The 19,421-nt window shown below is 44.3% G+C and overlaps 1 long non-coding RNA gene across 1 annotated transcript; it reads left to right on the forward strand.

Annotated features, from left to right (window-relative positions):
- The first annotated feature begins 1,306 nt into the window (after positions 1-1,306).
- On the forward strand, positions 1,307-3,833 carry LOC139263976 (uncharacterized). Its single transcript, XR_011593260.1, has 3 exons — positions 1,307-1,495; positions 1,631-1,912; positions 3,560-3,833. It is a non-coding gene; the product is annotated as an uncharacterized lncRNA (long non-coding RNA).
- The last annotated feature ends 15,588 nt before the right edge of the window (positions 3,834-19,421 follow it).

Here is a 19,421-nt window from a genome sequence, read left to right on the forward strand (position 1 = left end):
TGGCAACCGGCATCGGGAGGGAGAGGCCCTTCAGCCAGGGTTAGGAGTGGCACCCGGCACTGGCACCAGGAGGCCTTTCAGCCAGGGCTAGGAGCAGCACCGGGCACCGGGAGGCGGCAGGGGCAGGGGGGATAGACTTTTAGCATAAACACTTTAATAAGTTAATGAAGGAATGCTGCTGCAATATGCAAGGTGCTTGTGCAGGTTGCTATGAGCTGGCCAGAATGTGTTGTATGTTTCACGTTCCAGCCTCAGCCCACAGTGTGTCCCTTGTTACCCTGGCAACCCGATCTTTTTGGAGCAGATCTTCGGCTCCACCCCCAAAGCTAAAAGACAGGCTACGCGGCACCAAAATCAACAATTCAACCGGGGACAGCTAAATGATTTTTTTTTTGTGTCGTTGGGCCCCCAAAAAACAGGCATAACTCTTCAAGTATGCCAAAAAACGGCTTTGGGGAAAAATGAGCCCCCGGTGTTCAAATGTCCTGAAGGTTTTGTTTTTAATGAGGTTACATTTTTCACCTGAAGTGACCATTCAATCGTAACTAGTCCCAGTTGTTGGATTTGTTTTGTTAAAAATTTGAAAAACAATGGGGCAGAAATTCCTCTCGAGGATTTCCCGCGGACAAAGCACTAAATAATAGACACAAAATGCGCATTTACCTGAAACTGCTGTGCCTGCTCGAGATCCCGGTCCACAGGCCTCCTCTCCATGTGCTCAAAGGGACTTACGCAGGAGTCACGTAAGTCACCCAATCACAAGTAAGTACTTTCTCATTCATTGTAATAGGAGTTTTGTAAGTTATGAAGCTCCTATTACAATGAATGAAAAAAATCCCAAAACGCACAAACACTACATAAAACATTTTAAAAAACAACTCACACAATACACTTATAGAAATTAAAGTTGTTATACATGCTTTTTAAATTGCCGATTTAAAAAAAAAAGTTAGAGTTAGGGTTTAAAATAACATTACTTGAGTAGGCAGGGTTTTAACATAAATATTTTTATTTTTATTTTAATTTTAATCATGTTTATAAAGGTTTTTAAACTCTTACGCCTGTAAAAGTAGACTATGTGCCTGCTTTTATCAGGCGCAAGATTTTTGAGGACATTTGCCGGGCAAGATATGCGTAAATCCCGCAATCTTGCCCGTACAACTGTCCTTGCTCCTGATCTGCGGATGATCTGTCAAGCTTGACAGATCGGAAAAGCTGGTTTTCAGCGCATGTGCATTGCGTGCTGAAAACCGGCTTTTCCGATGCCTTTCCGGGTCCGTAGAAACTTTGTACGGGCCCAGGGACATAGGAATTTCTACCGCATTGTTTGAGTCTTCTAGCCTCCCGACTGCTCTGGTAACATCATTGAGAGGGAGCGGCCTTAGCTCGACTAACTGCAAAGGAGACCATGACTTCAGGTCAGCCTGGGAGCTGGTGGCAAGCCATCTGACCTTGGAAAAAACATGTTATCAGCACAGGGACTTTTAAAAACAAAGTAAGCATTACTGTTTTAAACAAGAAAAGAATATTTTGAAGAAAAAGTCGGCCCCTGGACTTTTCTTCCCTTTTAATTACTGGTAGTTCCGTGTTATTTTTCTAATCAGAGGACTCTGTCTTCACTTCCATAAAGGCAGAGGGCCCGAAACACTGCTGGAGCCATTGCGTCGTCGGAACTGAGGCGAAGCTTCTACCTGCCCTCAGGTCATAGTGCTGACCCGCTGCAAAGTCAAATAGACAGAGGCATGCGGGCTGTGTACGTACAACCTGCAGGATCTCAGACATGAAGGGTGGAGGGAAAACCACAATGCAGGTGGCAGTTAGACAGCGCCCGAGGAGAGGTCTCCCTGCAAAAAAAAGAATCAGAACAAAAATACGAAAAACATTCCGTATACAATAGTCACCCCAAATAAAGGTAAATCGCAACAAAAAAATTCAATCACAATTACCTCATGCAGTCAGTCTTTCCCTTAGCGCCCTGGGACAGCTCTGCCGCCAGCTTTCTCTGGCGGTGTCACTACAGGGCGCTACGGGTGCAGCACAAACCCAATGTTGCTTCCATGTTGATACCGAGGTCGTTGCACACCGGCGCTGTGCTCCCGGACAATACTCCTCTGCGCCACTGAATTTACCGAGCGTCGCGAATGTCGGCGCCCGTGGCTGCAAATCCTTTAGCGTCCCTGCGAGGGGCATTATCCAACTGAATTTCTACCCCAAAGGGTTTGATGTAGTACCATTGGACAGCATGATTGGAAGCTAAATATTCCAGACTATAGGATCTTTAGGAAGGACAAAGAAATTGGGAAAAGAGGGGGTAGCAATACTGATAAAAGACACAAACATCGGCGGAGAAAGGAAGGATTTCAGGAAGGATTTAGGAGCAGGCTTCCCACGCACCTGCAATGGTGAGGCAGCATGCCAAAGAGTCTTTCTGGGACCCTGGTGCCCTGATACAAAGGTCACCCCAGGAGCTCTGATACAAAGGTCACCCCAGGAGCTCTGATACAAAGGTCACCCCAGGAGCTCTGATACAAAGGTCACCCCAGGAGCCCTGATGCAAAGGTCACCCCAGGAGCTCTGATACAAAGTCACCCCAGTACCAAGAGGCTCCTTATACCACAGCACAGCACAGCCAACCACTGGCATCCCTGCCCCTCAGGTGTCACCTTGGTACTACACCAGGACAGTTTTAAGAACAACAAAGAAGCACCGAGATAGGTGGGTTCGTAATAAGAAGCACTTGCTGTAAATATAGGTGCACACAGTACTTTGTTTTTAATGTTTGAGAGGAATTTTGAAGGTCAGTTTGCAATAGGAAACTTAATTCCCTCTGTGCCTCCTTACTGTATCGTTGCCTCCTTAAACAGACCTCCTCTGAGAGATGATTGTGAGAGCAGCATGGTTTGTAGTCTCTGGTGGAAGGAAACCTCCTCGGTGATTTTGTTCCTCATTGGCGTAACCTTATTCTGCAGATCTCTGATATTTCCTACACCTCCCACCCTCCACCTAAGAATGCTCATAGTGACTCCAGCATAAGAATCACATGACAAAAAGATGGGAAGCCAAAGATTGCCTGTCCTGAAACTGCTGTATGGCATAATCTTTTTTAGTTGCACAGCTGAGAAAAACATTTTCTAATTGCTTCAGTCAAAGCTGATGTTTCAGACAAAGTTTGTGGACATTTAAAGCCTGTGATGTCAACCACGTCAGCAGGTAACTTACCCCACTTTTCTACAAGCTTAATTTAAATCGGCTGCAATTCTGAAGTAAATGAGGGAATTTCGGGCACAGTAGCTGCTTCCCTCATTATCCTGTCATTTGCAAACATGTACTATTTTGAGGGAGGACGCATCTTTTAGCACCAGCCACTTCTATTAGTGTGTGTTTTAGAACAGGTACAACTCTGGTGTATCTGAGTTATGCCTCAGAGTTCTAACCCCCTGCCAGAACTACACCACGTTTCTGCCAAAAAATCTCTGAATTTTGGGCCCAGAGTTTCAAATCAGTGCAAAAACTAAAACAAATTCTGGCATCCTTTTGTTTATTTTCTATCTCTTTCTAGCGGCTGTTTGAAGTTTGAGTATGCTGTTTCAACAGGACCTGCAGGAGATATCAGTGGAAGAACTGTTATAAGATGATGGGCCTGGTAGAAAGCCAATAATGACTCCAGTTATTTACGTTTATAAACAATTAAAATTAAAACTCCTGCCTTTTCCTCTCATGAACTGGTTGCTGGTAGGTGATTCACACAAAGTTAGTAAAATACTTTTTTACATGACATGGTTGCCTCTGATGGGAAGAGTGTCATTTGAGGCCATCCTGTAGTGTAAACAATGCTGTGGGAATTGTCAGAGCCCACCTCAGGAAGCAGCTTTCCGAGCTACCTCTGATAACAATGTGCCACCAAAGGCAAAGATTATGGTCTAGATTTTTGTGTAGTTTTGTTTTGCAGTTAAACTAACTTAACTATAAGTTCTCTGAAATAAGCAATATGTGATCTGGCCGCCTGTCTGATGGATACTGTGGTACATGAAGTATTACAGACTCTTTAATGAGATGGTGTTGCATAGAAAGTATATTTCTGTGTACAAGCTTAGTAAGTGAGAGTCCAAAGAATTCACTGACAACCGCTTTAATTTAAAGACTTGAATGGAGCACAGATTTAACCTGTCAGCTGTAATCAGCCACCAACTGTGCAGTGCCAAGAAGGATCTTTGGATAATTCTATAAAAGGTTATATGTGAATTTGTAAAGTTGTCTGCACAATATATTAGATCAAAAAGAGGGATTTGTGTTGAACAGTCTTTTAAAGTTAATCTGTTGAGACCTATATCGGTAACCTCCTCCAGTCTTAAAACTACTCCCACCACTATTCCTCTAATTCTGGCTTCTTGTGCATTGCACACTCCCTTCGCCCCACCATTAGCGGCTGTGCCTTATGTAAGAACATAAGAAATAGGAGCAGGAGTAGGCCATTTGGCCCCTCGACCCTGCTCCACCTTTTAATAAGGTCATGGCTGATCTGATCCTGGCCTCAACTCCACTTCTCTGCCCGCTCCCCATAACCCCTGACTCCCTTATCATTCAAAAATCTGTCTATCTCCACCTTAAATATATTCAATAACCCAGCCTCCACAGCTATCTGGGTTGGAGAATTCCATAGATTCACGACCCTCTGAGAGAAGTAATTCCTCATTTCCGTTTTAAATGGGCGACTCCTTATTCTGAAACTATGTCCCCTAGTTCTAGATTCCCCCACTAGGGGAAACATCCTCTCTGCATCTACCCTGTCAAGCCCCCTCAGAATCTTATACATTTCAATAAGGTCACCTCTCAGTTTTCTTAAACTCCAATGAGTATAGACCCAACCTGCTCAACCTGCTCAATCTTCCTTCATCTCAGGAATCAACCTCGTGAACCTTCTCTGAACTGCCTTCAATGCAAGTATATCCTTCCTTAAATAAGGAGACCAAAACTGTATGCAGTACTCCAGGTGTGGTCTTATCAACAACCTGTACAGTTGTAGTAGGACTTCCCTACTTTTATACCCCATCCCCCTTGCAATAAAGGCCAACATTCCATTTACCTTCCTGATTACTTGCTGTACCTGCATACTAACTTTTTGTGTTTCATGTACAAGGACTCCCAGATCCCTCTGTACCTCAGCATTTTGTAATCTCTCCCCATTTAAATAATAATTTGCTTTTTTATTTTTCCTACCAAAGTAGATAACCTCACATTTTCCCACATAATACTCCATCTGCCAAATTTTTGCCCACTCACTTAGCCTGTCCATATCGCTTTGTAGATTCTTTGCGTCCTCCTCACAACTTGCTTTCCCACCTATCTTTGTATCATCAGCAAATTTGGCCTTCGGCCTTCTGGACCCCACCTTTCCATTTCTGTGTAGTGTCTCATCTGTAGAATAAGAAGGGGAATAGTCAACATGGTGGAATAGAGTGGGCAGGCAACGGTGAAACGTGTGGTTCACTCTCCAAGCAAGCGTTAAATTATGAGCTGCTGATGTAAGGCTTTTGCAGTGGCGAAAACTCGATGAGGCCTCCCCTGTGGTGGTAGTGGCATAGGTTCATCGCCAGGCTCCTCCTTATCCTCCTCGTTGACCTCCTCCTCCTCTCCTCTCTCCTGAGGTGGTCCTGCAGTCCCCATTGGCAAATCCTGTCCCCTCATGATGGCTAAGTTGTGTAGCATGCAGCACACCACAATGAACTCAGAGACCTGCTGAGGGGAATATTGCAGGCAGCCTCCAGAGTGGTCCAGGCATTGGAAGCGCTGCTTGAGCACTCCAATTGTCTTTTCGATGATGTTGCGTGTGACTATATGGCTGCCATTATAGCGATGCTCGACTTATGTCTGAGGGTTTTGGAGGAGGGTCATGAGCCAAGTGGCGAGGCCGTAACCTTTGTCCCCCAGCATCCAGCTCTGGCCTTGTGGCTGATGCTCAAACAGGTGTGAGACAGTGCTCTCACACAAGATGAAAGCATCATGGATGCTCCCTGGCTATTGGGCATTGACTGCCATGCTGCGCTGAGTATGGTCGCAGACGATCTGTACGTTCAGGGAGTGGATTCCCTTTCGGTTTTGGTAAATCTCTGGATCCTGTAAAGGTGCTCACAGGGCGATGTGCATACAGTCAATGGCAGCCTGAACCTTGGGGTAGCCAGCAATTTGTCTAACACCTACAGCCCTCTCATTCTGTGCCTCCTTGGTCATTGGGAACTTTATAAAGCCCATCCTGCATGTGTACAGTGTAGTAGTCACCTGGTGAATGTTGCAATGTGTAGCATGCTGCGAGATGGAGCATATGTCCCCTGCTGGTGCCTGAAAGGAGCCGGAGGTATAGAAGGCAAATGCTGCAGTCACCTTCACCTCGTCAGGCAGTGTAGTCCTGTTGCCGCTGGTAGGCTGTGGGTCTGCCTTTATGAGCTGGCGTATCTCTGTGACCACCTCTTTTCGGAAGAACAGCCTTCTTACACACTGTGCCTCAGACAGCTGCAGGTATGAGCGTTGTTCCCTGTAAGCTCGTGGGGGTTAAGACCTCCTCCCCCTATGTCTGCCAGCTCTTTAGTTAAGCTCAAAATGCTCTTGAATAAGCCTTCTTCCATTGAAAAAGCAGCCAGGAATAATGGCAGAGATGGTATAGCCCCCATTCTTTTAAATGACCTTAAATATCCTTAAAATCAAACTATAAACTCACATAAAGCTCACTGTGTAAAACGCAGCCTTTCCTCCAAATCATTCAATGCAATGAACTTTTGCTCCGTTTTTCAAGATGGCGACGTTAGCACCGAGCGCGCCCTGAGTCCAATCTGGTAAGACTTGATTTCTTCGGGCACGTTTTTGGACGGGCGGTAAAAATGGCGATATCGGCAAATTTTCGCCCCCAGCGATAGCGCAGCGTTGTACGCCGATTGACGTCATAAAAACCACTTAAAAAAAACGGGCGGGCGATAATTTTTAGCGCCGTCGCAAAACCACTGCCAAATTTCCACCCGGGCACTAAATTTAGTGCGATTCGTTTAGCACGAAAAAAATTACCTTTTCCGCTTCGCCATGGTGGAAAAATGGGCACAAACCTGCCGAATTTCTAGCGGTTTTGTTTCAGTTTGAAACATGCAACATTTGAATAAAGGACCAATAAGTCAAGATTCTTGTTGTTATTTGTTAAACTTGGAGTTGTTTACTACATGTATCTATAAGAAGTTAATTACAAGTTTATATTGAAGCTGCAACGATATAATGTATAGCGCCCTCTAGCTAGGAGGTCTAGAGACCTGGATCGGTATTTTAAGAAACCTGCTTGTCTGTATGAGGAATGCCATTTTATCTGCACATGGCTGATTGAGATCTCCCACAATAAATCAAGTGAATTGAACTAAGAGTGTTCAAGAGACTATAAAATATATTGAGGTGGAATGTTGAGGTGACGATCTTTTGTAGGTTTGGCCGAAATCGCCATCCTCTGTAAATCATTGGTCAACGTCTCTTCAGTGAGGGACAGATTCATGTTTTGCGTGGCCAAGGTAATGTCATCAGCGTATGCAAACTTGCGGGACTTTGTTTTAGAAACATAGAAACATAGAAAATAGTTGCAGGAGTAGGCCATTCAGCCCTTCTAGCCTGCCCCGCCATTCAATGAGTTCATGGCTGAACATGCAACTTCATTACCCCCTTCCTGCTTTCTCGCCATACCCCTTGATCCCCTGAGTAGTAAGGACTTCATCTAACTCCCTTTTGAATATATTTAGTGAATTGGCCTCAACTACTTTCTGTGGTAGAGAATTCCACAGGTTCACCACTCTCTAGGTGAAGAAGTTTCTCCTCATCTCGGTCCTAAATGGCTTACCCCTTATCCTTAGACTGTGACCCCTGGTTCTGGACTTCCCCAACATTGGGAACATTCTTCCTGCATCTAACCTGTCTAAACCCCGTCAGAATTTTAAATGTTTCTATGAGGTCCCCTCTCACTCTTCTGAACTCCAGTGAATACAAGCCCAGTTGATCCAGTCTTTCTAGATCGGTCAGTCCCACCATCCCGGGAATCAGTCTGGTGAATCTTCGCTGCACTCCCTCAATAGCAAGAATGTCCTTCCTCAAGTTAGGAGACCAAAACTGTACACAATACTCCAGGTGTGGCCTCACCAAGGCCCTGTACAACTGTAGCAACACCTCCCTGCCCCTGTACTCAAATCCCCTCGCTATGAAGGCCAACATGCCATTTGCTTTCTTAACCGCCTGCTGTACCTGCATGCCAACCTTCAATGACTGATGTACCATGACACCCAGGTCTCGTTGCACCTCCCCTTTTCCTAATCTGTCACCATTCAGATAATAGTCTGTCTCTCTGTTTTTACCACCAAAGTGGATAACCTCACATTTATCCACATTATACTTCATCTGCCATGCATTTGCCCACTCACCTAACCTATCCAAGTCACTCTGCAGCCTCATAGCATCCTCCTCGCAGCTCACACTGCCACCCAACTTAGTGTCATCCGCAAATTTGGAGATACTACATTTAATCCCCTCGTCTAAATCATTAATGTACAATGTAAACAGCTGGGGCCCCAGCACAGAACCTTGCGGTACCCCACTAGTCACTGCCTGCCATTCTGAAAAGTACCCATTTACTCCTACTCTTTGCTTCCTGTCTGACAACCAGTTCTCAATCCACGTCAGCACACTACTCCCAATCCCATGTGCTTTAACTTTGCACATTAATCTCTTGTGTGGGACCTTGTCGAAAGCCTTCTGAAAGTCCAAATATACCATATCAACTGGTTCTCCCTTGTCCACTTTACTGGAAACATCCTCAAAAAATTCCAGAAGATTTGTCAAGCATGATTTCCCTTTCACAAATCCATGCTGACTTGGACCTATCATGTCACCTCTTTCCAAATGCGCTGCTATGACATCCTTAATAATTGATTCCATCATTTTACCCACTACTGATGTCAGGCTGACCGGTCTATAATTCCCTGTTTTCTCTCTCCCTCCTTTTTTAAAAAGTGGGGTTACATTGGCCACTCGATAGGAACTGATCCAGAGTCAATGGAATGTTGGAAAATGTTTTGGGCAGGTGACTGATGTAAACGTTGAATAACATGGGTGTCAGGACAGAACCCTGTGGGAGTTCGCTTTTCAATGCCCTATATCTGCTCTTCTGGGTGCCGAGTACACACGGAAGTGTTGGTGGCTATGCATGGAGTTGAGAAGATGGATCGTTATTCTACAGAGTAAAATGGTGAAGAGCTTGAAAAGCAATCCATGCTTCCTTAATATGTCATATGCCACCAACAGGTCCACGAGTGCTACAGCTGTCTTGAGCTGACGCTGGAAGCCTGGTTTGATGTGCATTGTTAAAGCTACCACTTGGTCGCAGCAGTTACGGCCGTTCCGGAAGCCCGCTTGCTCCTTCGGAAGGATTAGTTCGATGACGGGGGCTACTCTGTGGAGTGTTAGCCTCTCCAGCACTTTATAAAAAGTGCAAAGGAAGGAGATCGAGCGGTAGCTGGAGGCTTCAAAAGCATTCTTGCCCTGTTTCGGGGAACAATTATTTTAGTCTCTCTCCGAATAGGTGGAACTTTACCAGTTGTCAGTACCTCAGAGAAGAAGGAGGTCAACCATCTCTTCGCTTTGGGTCCCAGTGCTTTTAAGAATTCTGGGTAAACACAATCTGGACCAGCAGCTTTTCCAGATTTGGTTGTCGATGGGACTGTGTTTAGTTCATCCAAGGTGACTGGATCAGACATAGTTGATGGTTTTGGTGCCGCCATCAATTTTGGTGAAAGTTAGCATGCAGGTACAGCAGGCGGTGAAGAAGGCAAATGGCATGTTGGCCTTCATAGCTAGGGGATTTGAGTATAGGGGATAGGAGCAGGGAGGTATTACTGCAATTGTACAGGGCCTTGGTGAGGCCTCAACTGGAATATTGTGTTCAGTTTTGGTCTCCTAATCTGAGGAAGGATGTTCTTGCTATTGAGGGAGTGCAGCGAAGGTTCACCAGACTGATTCCAGGGATGGCTGGACTGACATATGAGGAGAGACTGGATCAACTGGGTCTTTATACACTAGAGTTTAGAAGGATGAGAGGGGGTTTCTCATAGAAACGTATAAGATTCTGACGGGACTGGATAGGTTAGATGTGAGAAGAATGTTACCGATGTTGGGGAAGTCCAGAACCAGGGGACGTAGTCTAAGGATAAGGGGTAAGCCATTTAGGACTGAGATGAGGAGAAACTTCTTCACTCAGAGAGTTATTAACCTGTGGAGTTCCCTGCCGCAGAGAGTTGTTGATGCCAGTTCATTGGATATATTCAAGAGGGAGTTAGATATGGCTAAAGGGATCAAAGGGTATGGAGAGAAAGCAGGAAAGGGGTACGGAGGTAAATGATCAGCCATGATCATATTGAATGGCGGTGCAGGCTCAAAGGGCCAAATGACCTACTCCTGCACCTATTTTCTATGTTTCTCTGTTTCTATGTTTCACCTAGCATCGAAATTCTTTGTCCAGCAGAGCCTTTGATGTTTGTATCAAGTGAAATGCAATGGCATCCGCTCTGATGGCTGTCCTGTGTTTATAGGCAGGGTTTGCCCCAGCAAGTTGATGGAGTAGGGCCCACACTTCCCTGCTGGAGTCAGTGAAGTTAGTCTTCTCCACAAGGCTCCTCCACCTTTCATGTCTTGCCGAGTTCAAGGACTCCAGCATTGAGGTGGCTGTGGCTGGGTTCTTGTTCAGCAAATTCTCCTGGTAGAGAGCCTCGCTTTCTTCCATTCGAAAAGGAATATATGTCTTTCTAAACCCCGAGGTTTACTGCATTTTGCGGCAGCTTTAATAATTCCTATGAATCTGTTGAAAGCATTGATGGTTGACGGAATCCTTCTGATGTTGGTGGCACCTGACCTATGGAAGGTTTCCCAGTCTGCTTTTTTGAAGTTCCATCGTGGTTCTAGTGTTGATGTAATGACAGGAATTTCGATGCCAACGTTGATGATTGACGGCCTGTATTGACTGTTGGGGAAGTCATCAAGAATGGTTCTGGAGGCGACGAATGGGTTTCCTTTCCTGTCTTTAGAAAGGAAACATAGATCTGGTTTATATTCTCTCTGCCACCTTGACAAATGAAACGTACCTCGATCTTTGCATCAAAAAGTAGGGATGTATTCTTTAGTCAAGCCCGCTGTACATTTGCTTCTCCATTATAGTTGGTATAGTCCCACATTGTGTGGTGGCTTTAAAGTTTCCAAGATGGATGGATGAATGTTGACTAGGAGAGCGGTGGGTCAGGCCACTGTACAAATGGTGGTTTGTAGATACTGGAGATTGTTAGTTCTCCTACACGTATTGCTGTAGTGAAAACTTCAGCAATACTGGAATGCTCACGTTCAGTGCTGCCTTCGATATCTTGTTTGACATAGCACACTATGGTTACTGAAAGCGATTAGGTCAAAATCTGTGAGACGTCCTCTTGTGTCGAACTGGTGAATTTGTTCAATGTTTGTTTCTTGAAGCACCACGACTTTATTAACCTTTAGAGGTATTCGCATTTTGAATGATGCTCTCGAAGTTAAATTGATATATTCGGATGGCTGGGCCTACATGTAGTTTGCTTTGGTCCTGGTGAGGACCGTTCGATTTGCTTGGTTTGCTACTGCCACCAGGAGGTTGATTTAATGACAACTTCGGTGTCCTTTGAGACCACATCAGTTGTGATCTAAGATTGCATAGCAAGGTGGGCCACAAGAAGGCTGTCATCATCCACCACTATTGGTACTATGATTTGTCCATCGGTGCCTTTTGTAAGAGACAAATACAAATATCATGGTGCGATTGTAAATTCCATTTCCTATTTGAGAATTTTCACATCTGCTTATTCCTGCACACATCCTGCTAATATCATTCATAAACATTTGCTAATTGCAGAGTGATTACATTGGCTGATGACTAACCAGCTTTTGTTTCCTGCAACCCACAGCACTGTACTGCACCTCTATTCCCCGACTTCTTGACAAAGGCATTCAGACTCCAATGTTATAGATTGACCAGCAACAGCACAGTGAAGGGCATGCAGCAATTTAATTTGTTTTGTCTGCATACTCAGAACTCTATGAACAAACCAGCCTCATAACCAAAGCCACTGGTTTACGGTTTTCACAAAAGATGGACAGAATTGTTGAAAGTAATCTACAAATCACCAGTAAAAATGTTCGAATCTTAATGTAAAAGAAGTAGTTTGACTTCTTCAGTTACTGTAAGTAATTGGTCCTTGCCATAATATAATGAATTGTACAAATAATAACAACAACAACCTGTATTTATATAGCGTCTTTATTGTAGTAAAATGTGCCAAGGCACTTCATAGTGTTATAAGACAGAAATTTAACACCAAGCCAATTAAGAAGAAATTATGGCAGATGAGCAAAAGCTTTGTCAAAGAGGTAGGTTTTAAGGAGCCTCTTAAAGGAGGAAAGAGAGGTAGACAGACAGAGAGGTTTAGGGAGGGAGTTCCAGAGCTTAGGGTCTAGGCAGCTCAAGGTATGGCCACCAATGGTTGAGCAATTATAATCAGGGATGCTCAAGAGGGCAGAATTTGAGGAGCGCAGATATCTCGGGGGGGGGGGGGTTATGAGACTGAAAGAGATTACAGAGATAGGCCGAGGCCATGGAGGGATTTGTAAACAAGGATGAGAATTTTGAAATTGAGGCGTTGCTTAACCGGGAGCCAATGTAGGTCAGCGAACACCGCGATAATGGATGAGCGGGACTTGGTGTGAGTTAGGACACAGGTAGCCGTGTTTTGGATGATCTCAAGTTTACGTAGGATAGAATGTGGGAGGCCAGCCAGGAGTGCGTTGGAGTAATCATTTCATCCATTCCAGTTACAAGTCAAGCTCTGTATAGAACCCAATACTTCAGCAAAATGAAATGGCTCAGCTAAAGGTCATTTAAGTGCACTAAATCTTTTCTTGATTGTTTAAGAAAGGATTTAGAAAGATAGAATTTGCATTTATATAGCACCTTTCATGGTCTTGGGACATCCAAAGTGCTTTACAGCCAATGAAGCACTTTTGAAGTATAGTCACTGTTGTAATGTAGGAACCGGGGCAGCCAATTTACGCACAGCAAGCTCCCACAAACAGCAACGAGATAATGACCAGATAATCTGTTTTAGTGATGTTGTAAATGTTGTCCAAGACACCAGGGAGAACTCCTCTGCTCTTCTTTGAATAGTGCTATGGGATCCTCTGAGAGGACACATGGATTATCAGTTTAACATCTCATTTGAAAAACAGCACCAGCTGAAGTGTCAACCTAGATTATGTGCTCAAGTCATTGGAGTGGGACATGAACCAACAATCTTCTGACTCAGAGCTGAAAGTGTTACCACTGAGATACGGCTGACACCCTTGTATTTAAATGTATTGATAGTGATTTACCATCATTAATAGTGGCACCATTAGGATCTGGCAATACAATCATAGCATCGGTGTGATGCTGAAACTGCGGTGTGCCAATGCTACACTCGGGAAAGTGAATTAGGTGTGAAGGCCCAAAATGACTCTGAAATGAAGTGAAACTCCCTCCTTCAATGCTTTGTCAGGTTGGGTCCTAACTCTGGACGTAGGCTGCATTTCTGCTATAAGTGTCAGCTTTGATTCAGTAGTAGCACTCTTGCCTCTGAGACAGAAAGTTGTGGTTCAAGTCCCACAATGGCCTTGAGCATTTATTCCAGGGTGACATTTCAGTGGAGTGCTGAGCACGTCTGCATTGTTAGAGCTGCTGTCTCTTGGATGAGATGCTAAGCTGGAGCTCCATCTCCCTCCAGCAATAGCACCAAAAACAGACTTAACTGGTCCTTCATCTCATCATTGTTTGCAGGACCTCGCAGTATGCAAATTGCCTGCTGTTTTTCCCTATAAATCAATAGTGACCATACATCATAAGTAATTCCTTGATGGTGAAGTGCTTTGGGACATCGTGAGAATGTGAAAGGTGCTATATAAGTGCAAATCCTTACTTTTCAGTTCCTTCTATAAGAGGGTGACCATATTTTCTCAACCAAATCTGGGGACACATGGTGGGAGCACAGCAAAGTAACCAGGATGGAAAATGTAGGTTGCGCAGTGCAGTGAGGCAACATTTTTTAGCAGCCGATATTTTAACAGCTGCATATATACACTACAAATAAAAAGAAAAAGAAAGACTTGCATTTATAAAGGACCTTTCACGACCATCAGACGCCCCAAAGTGCGTTACAGCCAATTAAGTACTTTTTGGAGTGTAGTCACTGTTATATTGTAGGAAACGTGGCATCCAATTTACACACAGCAAGCTCCCAAAGACAGCAATGTGTTAATGACCAGATAATCTGTTTTGTAGTGATATTGATTGAGGAATAAATATTGGCCGGGACATGTTGGATAACTCCCTTGCTCTTCTTCATAAGATCTTTTACATCCACCTGAGAGGGTAGATAGGGCCTCGGTTTAACATCTCACTCGAAAGATGCCTCTTTCGACAGAGCAGCACTCCATCCGCACTGCACTGGAGTGTTAGCTTAGATTTTTGTGCTCAAGTCTGTGGAGTGGGACTTCAACCCATAGTCTTCTGAGTCCGAGGCAAGACTGCGAGCCACTGAGCCACGACTGACACATGCAAAATGAATATGCAGATAATTACCGTGGATGTGACATCACACTACTGAAGCACATTCAGACACTGTTTATAAATAAGACAATAACACTGTTCCAGAAGATCAGTTTTTCACACCCACTGTCTATGCTGCTGCAGGCTCTTGCTGACTTTTGTCTCCACTGTGCTCTAGCATCATCGACCATTTTTTTCCAAAATAAACATGTCACATTAACGGAATCATTGGGCGTAACCGTCACTGACCGACCAATTGGCTTCCAAGTGGTGACCATTTTGAATTGTGGTAGGTAGTGGGGGGGTGGGGAGGAGATGACGAACTCAGAAGCCCGCCGACCAATCGGCTCGCCGCCGCCTGTGATTGAAACTGGTGCATCCCATATTAAAGGAAGATGGGAAAAAAACAAGTGGGGGTTTGATTGTCGAGCGAGGCTGGGTGAGTGCGCAACCGAACCCGCTGGCTGCATGTGTCTGCCCCTCGGAGCTCGATTGATGTGGACGCTAACCAATAACACCAGCCCCTTACACCGCCAAGCCTGCCTCAGGGCTGGCCTCCTGACCAGTCGATGCTCACGGTGGACGTGATTGACAGGGGGCACCCTTGTAATCAAGTTAGGGTGAATGGTACAGTGTATGTGTGTTGTATGTCATATTCCAACACAAGAAATTAAAAGTTAGGATATGCGGGGATGAGTTTCGTGGACTGGGGTCTCTTCCAGGAAACATTGTTTGCCTGGGGACACAGTACCTCATCCGGGGTCTATCCCTGGAAAATGGGGATGTATGGCCACCCTATTCTACAACTGCAGCCTCGATGCAAAGCAAAACCATCGATGCTGGTATGTGAATGCACTCTGGGTGGGGTAGCTTTCTCCATCATTAGAAAAATACACTAACAATGTTTAAATCAACAATGTCACATTCACCCACTGATATGCTATCTCAGGGAGTTAAATATTTAATTGTTTATCTGGGTGAATTTGCTAACCATTACACAGAACAAATATATGATAGGTGCAGAATTGGGTGTTAGTTGACAGTGAGAATTTTTCAGTTGACTGCCGCAAGGGTCTTGTTAACAGGACTTTATTGTCAGCAATTTCAGGTGCTGTCTAATTAGTCTTGAAGTTTCTTCAAACTGATATCAACAAAAAGACAACTATTCAAATAAACTTGTAGAATAAAGTTGGTCCTGAGTACGACCAGGCCTGAGATATTAAGCAGACTACTTGGTAAACCACATCTATCAGAATTGTGTTACTGTTCATTTTTCTCAAGTTTTTCTGCTTATCCAATTAATGTTTTACTATGGCCTCTGTAACCATGGGAATACATTACTCTGATTTATTTAGATTAATTAAATGGCAACGTTCCTTTTCAGATAATGTCTGAATGTAATGTTTCTGCACTTAGGAGCAAATATTGTTATCATCAGTATTATCCATCTGTTCTAAACTACGAATATTTTAATTATGTGCAAAAGATATTTGTGCATATATTTAATAAATAGAACAACTCAGAAGTTCTTGTGAAATATTAAAATAGAGGTGACAATGGACTAATCTCCCAACTAACTAGTGTGATTCTTGTAAGGGCGGGGTTGGGGGTTGCGCAGGGTGGGGGAGGCGGAGGTGAATTTGCTGACCCCAGTGGACATGCCTAGCAAGCACTGAGCTGAGTCCACTGGAACTATAAGACTGGTCCTGAGCCTCGTGTTCTTCTGCATTGTAATGTAGAAGGTCAGAATGTAAAGGCATGACCAGAAGATGTGCCTGGCATGGAGGGATGGCATCTGCAGAGAGTGTGTGAGGCGCAGTATGTGTCATTCATGATCCTGAATTAGCCTAAGTGGCTGCAACTGCTAGTGTTGGGCATCTATCTTGCAACAAATTGACCTTCCTTCTCCCTTAACCGATAACCTAAATCTCATTCTCAGGTTTTCCCGTTTTTCTTCTCACTTTTAGTCATGGAAGTGAAGATGCTGCATAGTGTGAAGCTGTGTCTGCAGGAGACTGTTGGGGTGTCAAGAGAAAGTTGCAAGGGATTTGATTGGTCTCGATGTGTGCAAAGTATTACTGGGTCCTGGAGCTAGTGCATTATCTGGAGATTATTATTCTTGTCATAGTCGGAGAGCTGAAAATGGTTGGCTAACTGATAGATGGGCATAATCTGATGCCCAGTTTGGGTTCTCCCAGGACCACTCGGCTCCAGATCTCATTACAGCCTTGGTCCAAACATGGACAAAAGAGCTGAATTCCTGAGGTGAAGTGAAAGTGACTGCCCTTGACATCAAGGCAGCATTTGACTGAGTGTGGCATCAAGGAGCCCAAGTAAAACTGAAGTCATTGGGAATCAGGGGAAACTCTCCACTGACTGGAGTCATACCTAGCACAAAGGAAGATGGTTGTAGTTGTTGGAGGTCAATCATCTCAGCGCCAGGATATCGCTGCATGAGTTCCTCAGGGCAGTGTCCTAGGCCCAACCATCTTCAGCTGCTTCATCAATGAATTTTCCTCCATCATAAGACAGAAGTAGGGATGTTCGCTGATGACTACACAGTGTTCAGTTCCATTCGCAATTCCTCAGATAATGGAGCAGTCCATGTCCGCATGCAGGAAGACCTGAACGTCATTCAGGCTTGGGCTGATAAGTTGCAAGCAACGTTCACGCCACACAAGTGCCAAGCAATGACCATCTCCAACAAGCGAGAGTCTAACCACTGCCCCTTGACATTCAACAGCATTACCATCGCCAAATCCACCACCATCAACATCCTGGGGGTCACCATTGACCAGAAACTTAACTGGACCAGCCACATAAATACTGTGGCAACAAGAGCGGGTCAGAGGCAGGTATTCTGCAGTGAGTGTCTCACTCCTGACTCCCCAAAGCCTTTCCACTATTTAAAAGGCACAAGTCAGGAGTGTGATGAAATACTGTCCACTTGCCTGGATGAGTGCAGCTCCAACAACACTCAAGAAGCATGACACCATCCACGACAAAGAAAGCTGCTTGATTGGCATCCTATTCACCACCTTAAACATTCACTCCCTCCATCACTGATGTACCATGGCTGCAGTGTGTACCATCTACAAGATGCACTGCAGCAACTCGCCAAGGCTTCTTCGGCAGCACCTTCCACCCAAACCTGTGACTTCTACCTCCTAGAAGGACAAGAAATGCAGGTGCATAGGAACATCATCATCCTCCACGTTCCCCTCCAAGTCACACACCATCCTGACTTGGAAGTATAATGCCGTTCCTTCATCATCGCTGAGTCAAAATCCTGGAACTCTCTCCCTAACAGCACTTTGGGAGTACCTTCATCATACGGACTGCAGCGGTTCAAGACGGTGGCTCACTACCACCTTCTCAAGGCAAATTAGGGATGGGCAATAAATTCTGGCCTTGCCAGTGAAACCCACATCCCATGAACAAATAAACATTTTTCTTTAAATCTGGCCCTTGTGGAGGTGCTAGCCTAATCTGCTGAACTGTTTCTCATGCCAGCCTCTGAATTTCACCCATGATGAGTGTCTCCTAGGAGCTGCAGGTTGTGCCACATTTGGGCAGGGATGCATAGACCTTTTAGAAGGGTGAAAACAGTGGATTCCTTTATAAATAGTAGCATAGATTCTGAAAGCAAAGGGGTAATGTTAATCCTATACATATAGAAATCATTGGTTGGGCCACAGTTTTAGATGCTATCAAGGACAGAAGAGATTTGCTACCAAGGATGAGAGGCTTTAGTCTTGAGGAGAAACTAGAGAGGCTGGGACTCAATTCTTTAGAATATTGAAGGTTAGGAAATCTCCAACATTTGTAGCTATAAGAGAGAACTGAGCACAGCTGCTAATGGGACTTAGTGTTTCACTATGTTCACTCTGTCACTAAAATATTCAGTCTTCATTGTCATCACCAATCGGGTTAGATATTTTATTTGAAGCCTAGTTAGATATCTCATATATGATCTGCAGTAAGTATAACAAATGTCTACCCATTTAGTGTCATGGCTTAGTTGTTTAATAAACCATAATTCAGCAACCTATATAAGCTGAACTTGCACTGTAATTGCATCCACTACTTTCTTGCTCCCAGACCGACAACAATAAAGCAGTATGTTAATACTGAGATTGGCACAGTGATAGTGGCAGTAAACCATTGAGTCTTTAACACGATTCTGTTACTTTTATTGGGCCCAAGTTTCCCCAGGAGTTACTCCTTTTTTTTTTAGAGCATCTTGATTTTTCTGGACTATCTTTTTAGTTGCAATTTTGGCCATTTAATTTGCGCCAGTGTAAATTAGTTAGTTAGGTTTTTTTTTAGTTCCGTTTTTTCTTTCAAAAGGGGGCGTTCCCAGCCACTTACCCCAATTTTAGGCGTTTGGCCAGCAAATAGTTGCTCCAAACTAACAGGCCAGCGTTTGTTGCCACTTCTCTCCACACAGAAAAACCTTACCTAGAGTTAAGGAATCGACGCAAATAACTACATTTAAAGCAGCACCAAGCACCAAACAAAGCATAAAAAGTAATAAGCAATTAATTAACAAATAAGATAAAAGGAACCCTGCCCCTAAAGCACCAAGACCAAAGTAATAAGCAATCAATAAATAACAAATAAAAAAATAGACGGAACCCTGCACCATAGCACCAAAATCATTCAGTAAATAACAAATAAAATATAGAAGTCCTACCTTATGGAACGCAGTGGGCCACCGATGAGGGAGCCCATTCAGCCAGGGCTAGGGACGGCATGC

The sequence above is a fragment of the Pristiophorus japonicus genome, chromosome 5, assembly GCF_044704955.1.
Source record: "Pristiophorus japonicus isolate sPriJap1 chromosome 5, sPriJap1.hap1, whole genome shotgun sequence".
In the NCBI taxonomy this organism is placed as follows: Eukaryota; Metazoa; Chordata; class Chondrichthyes; family Pristiophoridae; genus Pristiophorus; species Pristiophorus japonicus.